This window comes from Chelonoidis abingdonii, chromosome 11 (assembly GCF_003597395.2).
Source record: "Chelonoidis abingdonii isolate Lonesome George chromosome 11, CheloAbing_2.0, whole genome shotgun sequence".
In the NCBI taxonomy this organism is placed as follows: Eukaryota; Metazoa; Chordata; order Testudines; family Testudinidae; genus Chelonoidis; species Chelonoidis abingdonii.
In genome coordinates, this window is record NC_133779.1 from 14,093,744 (window position 1) to 14,101,031 (window position 7,288).

The window sequence follows — 7,288 nt, forward strand, 5'->3', positions numbered from 1 at the left end:
GGTCTCACCTCCCCACCCAACCCAACCCCCCCACAACCCAGCCTGACCCCCGCAAGTCTCCCAGCTTAGCCTATGTCACCCACACCCTTTCCTCCCCACATTGTGCCCCCTGGCCCATGTCCCCTCACAAACCACTGGCCCCCTCTCCCCCCACACCCACCAGCATCTCCGACCTGTCCCCCCTCAGCCCACCTCTAGCCATGGCCGCCATCTCCCATTGCTCCCCAAGGGCAGGGACCCCAGGTGCCTTCAGTTAACATGGCTGCCCCATCGCCCCCTGCGGCCCTCGCACCCCTGGCTAAGATGTTCGACGCCTCAGCCTGGGGGTGGGGAAGAATCCTGCCCCTGGACTGTCTATAGGGGCAGGGAGAGGTGGCTGTGGGGTTGGGGACATTATGGGGCACTGAATGTGGGGGAGGGACTGAGGGGACAGAAAAATGGGGGACCCTGAGGTTGAGGGGGCTGGAGCTGGGGAGGGGACTGGAGCTGGGGGCAATGAAAGGGGAGGCTGCTGGGGATAGAAATTGGAGCCCAGAGGGAACTTGGGGGCACCGGCTCCCCCCTCGCTCCTCACCCCCCCAAAAATCCTGCCCCTCAGCTCTGACCTTCTGAGGAGGGGAGCCTGGCTGCTCTCCAACTCCAATCTGGCCCCTCTCCCCTCAGCCCCTCTCCTGAAACCCCCCGACCTATTTCCCTCAAGCTCTCAGCTCCCCGCATCCCATTTCCCCCCAAACATCCACCATGGGGGGGGCCCAGAAGCAGCAGGGGCTAAATAGCTCTGCGCCCTGTTGTGTTCATGGAGACGCAATAAAGGGCCCAAGGTGTGAATATGCCCCAGTCCCTGCCCCACACTGAACAGGGTTAAACATGGGCCAGGGATGGGGTCCAGAGCCCTCAGCCTCTTCAGCCCCACGGCAAATCCCCCACTGACCCCTGGGACCGGCTGTTACAGACACAGCAGAGCAGGAACCAGGGGAGCCGTGGCAGGCACCGCGTGAAACGAGGGTTTGTTCCAGGGCCGGCTCTAACATTTTTGCCACTCCAAGTAAAAAAAAAGAGAGCGCCCCCCTGCCCTCGCGAGCACCACCCGACCCCTCCCCGAGCGTCGCCTCGCGCCGCCCAAGTCCATCCCCCCAGCGCCACGTCGCACCGCCCAAGTCCCCGCTCCCCCCCAAGCGCCGTCCAAGTCCCCGCCCCCCCAGCACCGCGTCGTGCCTCCCAAGTCTCCGCTCCCCTCCCAGTGCCGTCCAAGTCCCCGCTGCCCCCAGCACCACGTCGCGCCGCCCAAGTCCCCGCTCCCTCCCCAGCGCCACCCGTCCGAACCAAAAAAACCAAAAACAAAGCCTGAGCGCCGCCCTGTCCCAAGGTGCCGCCCCAAGCACGTGCTTGGTAGGCTGGTGCCTGGAGCCGGTCCTGGTTTGTTCCAGTCCCGGCCCTGTTCACTGGAATGAGTCTCTAGCCGGAAAATCTCCCAGGTTTAAGTGTCTTCCAGCTGGCCCCAGAGACACTAGCAACTGTCCTGGGGGGGCAGAGGAGGCAATGGAGCTGGACTGGAGCCAGCGTTGCCGCAGCTGCTGTTAAACTCCAACCCCGTTTCCTCCTGGGCTGGGGGTTCAGCCGGGGGAGGGGCATTGGTGTCGGGGTCCCTCTCTCTGGCCGCTCTGCTCAGGCCATCTCCGTGGAGCAGGGTCCAGACGGCCTGGGGGCCCAGGATATGGGGGGTGGCAGCCACGACGGTGAAGGCAATTTCCTTCCCCCCGTCTCTTTAAGGAAACAAGTCCAGAGAGCTCATGAACCTCGTGGCATGCGGCACCTGGGGGGAGTCCGGGCTGATCAGCTCTGAATTGATGGTGATGCTGGGCTGGGCACGGGGCAGGCTGAGCTGCTGTAAAAGCAGGAACTAGGCAGGGGTTGGTGGGTGAAGGTTTCCAAGTCTAAAGAGGGAAGGGGGAAAATCAAGGAGAACAGATGCCCTGGGTGCTGGCCCAGAGGGAAGGGCCCCAGAGGAGGGCAGAGAACGACCCTGATGGAGCGATAGCAGCCCAGGTTTGGGATGGGACAAAGGTTGGCTGGTGGTTGTGGGCTGGACCCTGGAGTGGCAGGCGAGCCAGGGTTCCCCTACCAGCCACAGGGACAATGGCACAGAGCAGGCAGAGGAGCAGGATTCTGCCTGGACCAGTCACCCAGTGAGAGTTTAATACCCCAGATGAGGAGGACCGGAGCAACTAGCCAGAGGTCAAACCTCAGAGATGGGGCACCCTGCTTGATGCAAAGGGAGCAGCCAGGCTCTAGACAGCAAATGTGAGACCCCAGGGTGAGAGACCAAAGGAGGGGGCATCGGACAGGATATGAGCTTATCCCCAGATGTAGCTGCAAGGAGGCACCCCGGTGGTGACTATAACACACCTAAGCCCCCTTGTTCTCAATTTAAACCGATTTTTATGGAAAAAAATCCCAGGTTTTACAAAAATTCAGTTTATTCCAATTTTCACCCTTGTTTTGTATCATTCAACTATATAAAAAGTAACTGGTTTTATTAGGAAAATACGATCCCCATTGCCTGAGAGATCTGTCCTACGCTAAGACATTAGTCTGTGTGCATATGCAGAGCTGCCGGTTGAAGTAAGGCTATGGATTAGCTGATACACCCAATAACCAAACAGGTGCGCACGCAAGCTCTGAAGCGCGTTCCATCTGAATGTACCGATGAATCTCACATGCCCACCATGGACACGTTTCAAGCTGCTAGCAGAGAACGGGTTAAAAATCTGACACACTAAAATAGGAAGAAAATGACAATCTGCCTCAGAACATGTTTCAGGACACAAGGCATCGAAGTTATAGGCTAACAGTTCTAACTCTACAACAGTGAACTGTTTATTCAAATAAAAAGTTTTATTGGGGGCACACACCCCGGTCTCAGATTCCCCCTCTCCCATGGACACATGCCCTGGCTGTCTCTGATACTCACCGAGGAAGAGGATGAAAGCAGATGCCCCTCACCCAGCTCCACCAAGCCCCAGATAAGGGACTCAGCTGGTGGCTCCAACTACAGGAAGCCAACAATGGCTCGTCTCTTCCTGCGTCCATCACACCTTGTCTCTAATCTGCAGGCGAAATCTACTTCAGCTAAAGTAAACAGAGGTCTTTGCACACTTCAGGAAACCCTGGGACCGTCAGCCTGGCCAATCATCAGGTAGCTTGAAGCTTGTGCATGTCTCTGTGGGGAGGGGGGACAGGCCACCCTCAATGTATCCCACAGCCTTGGGGAAGGGGCACTGGGCTAGGAGCCAGGAGACCAAAGAGTCTGGTCTTCAATCTTCGACTGACCATGATTTCCATGAAAATTCCACCCCCTTTTCAACCCCTGGGTTAGTGGCTGATGACCCATGTATGTAAAATTAGTATGTGATCATGCACTGAAAGGAAGGCGGTGTAATGCATGTGCACAAGGGGGCACTGGAGGGTTTGACTCTGCAGCCTTCCCTCTCAGCCTGGGAGGGAGTTTAGGTGCAGGAGGGGGCTCTGGGCTGGGGCAGAGGGTTGGGTGCAAGAGAGGGTATCGAGTGCTGGCTCTGGGAGGGAGCTGAGGGCTGGAGCAGGGGATGGGGGGTGAAGGGTGTGAGCTCTGGGAGGGAGTTTGGGTTCAGGAGGGAGCTCCAGGCTGGGACGGAGGGTTCAGGTGCGAGAGAGGGTGAGGTATCTGGGCTCTTACTTCGAGTGGCTCCTGATTGGCAGCACAGCAGGGCTAAGGCAGGCTCACTGCCTGCTCTGGTCCCTGTGGCCCCTGGGGGGTGAGTAGGACGTCATCTAGTCCAACCCCCTGCTCAAAGCAGGACAAACCCCAATTAAATCATCCCAGCCAGGGCTTTGTCAAGCCTGACCTTAAAAACCTTTAAGGAAGGAGATTCCACCACCTCCGTAGGTAACCCATGTGACGGGTTGGATCACATAAACCACCTGGTAACTGCAAAATGATGTGCCAAGACTACTTCTGGCCCAACTTTCCCTGCCAGCTTGGGACCCCAGCACGCTGTCTTGCTGAACCAGCCACACCCGTCTGCTCCAACACAGACGCAGGGTCTGAACCACGTGCCCCAAAGCTGCAGACTTAACTGAAAGCAGTTTACAGAAGTGTTCCTGTCTTTAGCACCCAGATGCCCAACTCCCAATGGAGTCTAAAATGCAAATAAATCCATTTTACCCCGCATAAAGCTTATACAGGGTAAACTCATAAATTGTTTGCCCTCTATAACACTGATAGAGAGAGATGCACAGCTCTTTGCCCTCCCTCCCCTCGGTATGAATACATACTCTGGGTTAATGAATAAGTAAAAAGTGATTTTATTAAATACAGAAAGTAGGATTTAAGTGGTTCCAAGTAGTAACAGACAGAACAAAGTGAATTACCAAGTCAAATAAAACACGCAAATCTATGTCTAATACAGTAATAAAACTGAATACAGATAAAATCTCACCAGTTCCAGTAAGTTTCCTTTTACAGACAAGTCTCCTGCTAGTCTGGGTCCAGCAACCACTCACACCCCCTGTGGTTACTGTCCTTTGTTCCAGTTTCTTTCAGGTATCCTTGGAGGTGGAGAGGCTCTCTCTTTAACCAGCTGAAGAGCCAATGGAGGGGTCTCCCAGGGGTTTAAGTAGACTTCTCGTGTTCCTGGACCCCCCCTACCTCTCTAGGAGGGGACCCGTATGCTAAAAAGTCCAGCATCACAAGATCGGGTCTTAGAGTCACCCTGGACAGAAGTCAACATGTCGAACATGGATGAACTCAGTTTTTCCAGCCAGCCACAATTCCGGAAACTCAGATCGCCTGGATTGCATTTTCAAGTTGCAAATGTTCGGCTTAATGTTTGTGATTGGGCCCCCAAAAAAACTTTTTGGAGATTTGGCATCTTTTCTCTAAAGAAGCTTATTCCCTTTCACACCGAAAACGTCTACTGGGCTAGTCAAAATCAGCTCGCACACATCCAATATTCAGTAACCTCGCAACAAAAATGATACACGCATCAAATAGGCGTGAAATAGCATTACAGTAGATCAGTAAACCGTTATATATATGTCACATGGCCTTGAGCCCCAAAACACTATTCATATATGCGCACATATACAATTCATAACACATTCCACGATAACCTAATATGGGGCGGCACCATCAACAACCCATTGCAGTGCTTACCACCCTCCTAGTGAAAAAAGTTTCCTAAAATGCCAAAGCTAAATCTCCCCACTGCAACTTGAGACCATTATCCTTTATCTGTCATTGGTACCACTGAGACAGTCCTAATCATCCTCTTGAACTCCCATTTCAGGTATTTGAAAGCAGCTATCAAAATCCCCTCATTCTTCTCTTCTGCAGACTAACATCCCATTCCCTCAGCTCTCTCCTACTAAATCATGTCTCCGGCCCCCCAATCATCATTTTGTTGCTCTCTGCTGACTCCTTCATTGGCCAGCTTGGCTCCCACTTTTGCCAGAATGCACCCCGTGGCTTCCTCGTGCCCCAGACCTCTTCCGAGACGTCACCGCCGGCGGATCGACAGTGCCTGGCAGGACGGCAGAGAGCGGCACAGCCTGCCAATTCTAGCTGGCGTTATTCAGTTGCCAGATCCGGGACTAGAAGGGGATGTTGGGGTGTTGGGACAGGACACGTAAACTGGCGAGCCCAGGCTGGCATGTCTCATCCCTGTGGGGCACTGGGATGAAGTTAGTTGCATTGGTCCCCTCCAAATGGGTTGGCAGTTTACCTGAAGGTCTCTTCCCAGGTGAAGGGAAAGCAGGAGCTCAACCAAGGCACCACACCGGCCACAAGACTCGTCACTAGCAGCAGCTGCCTAATAACAATCAGCTTCTCTCCAGCACTGGCGGCCAAGGAGGCTCGCACACAGGATCATGCCCCAAGTGGCCATACTATGTCGAAATCAGGGTTAATGTGGGCAGGTTGTAGTCCAGTGGCATCAGACACAGCAAGAAGGCCAGCCTGGATCACAGCTGGGCTGGCTCCCAGCCCTGCCCTGTCCTTCAAGGGCTGTACATACCAAAGTACAAATCCAACTATTGAGCGGAGCTGGTCACTCCGCCTGCACCCTGGGTGCGCTTCAACATGCCTTGCTGAAATAGCTCCCACGTAGGCCACTCACAAACAGCACTGGCGTGCACCCCACCTGAGTCAACCTATGTGTAACTGCACCCGAGCAGCAACACCCTCGTATATTGCAGGGTCCCTGACACACCCCAGTCCCATATTCCCCAGAAAGCTATGTCCTGTGCCGCCCAGCCCTCTTCCTAAGGCGACGCGCAAGTTACATCCTCATGTTCCGTCTTCAGGAATAATACGCCACACAATCAACCCCAAATGGAGTTTCCCAACAACCACTTCAGTTTAAACACATTGATCAGCAAAACACATAACGTTTATTAACTACAAAGAGACGATGTACAAGTCAGATACTGGATATAGAGAAACTAAAGATAAGACATCTACTATCCCTACATAACAAACTAATCCGGATCTCCTGCACATAGCACAGTCTACACTGACCAAATGCAGTCAAGACCCTCTCCAGAAGTCCAACAAATGTTCCTTGTTGCTTCTGTGCGCAAGCCGTGAATAGCGACAGAAGCAGGGAAGAGAGAGGGCTTGAGTGTTTTTTCCCTCCTTTGATAGTTCGCTCACCTCTTGAAAAACATTCGCAGCTGGCACTAGGAGACGAAAAATCTTGTGTGAAGATGGTCCTGCTGTTTTTTTTCCCCACATGTTTGACTGACTTTGTTCCCTTCTTGCTTAGATGATTCTGTCCCCGATAGTGACATGAATGACAGTAAGTGCAAGATATTGACAAAACCAGGAGACAGCGAGTGATACTAGACTGACAGCACAGCTGACACAAGCTTTCCTCATCCTGGCCATGCGACCCCACCACATAGAGGTGCTAAGACACTAAACTGGCCCCCTCGTTACCTCGCCCTCCAAGAGCTGCCGAAGTGGGCACATCCCCGCACCAGCAGACCACCCTTTTGAGGAATAGGTGGACGATAAGTAGCTGGAACGGCCATAGGGCAACTAATTGCAGGTCAGGGCTTGAGGAGGAAGAGAGGCGCTGACCAATCGCCAAAAACAGCGCGGAGCCATACTGAACTGCAATTAAGTCCCATCGCACAAACCCCACCCAGTTGGCCCCCGCACCGCGGGATGCTACAAGATGGGAGCCAAATTCCCCCATGGGGAACGAGATGGGCAGCAAGTCGGTTCACAATGGGGCAGGGCTGGCCC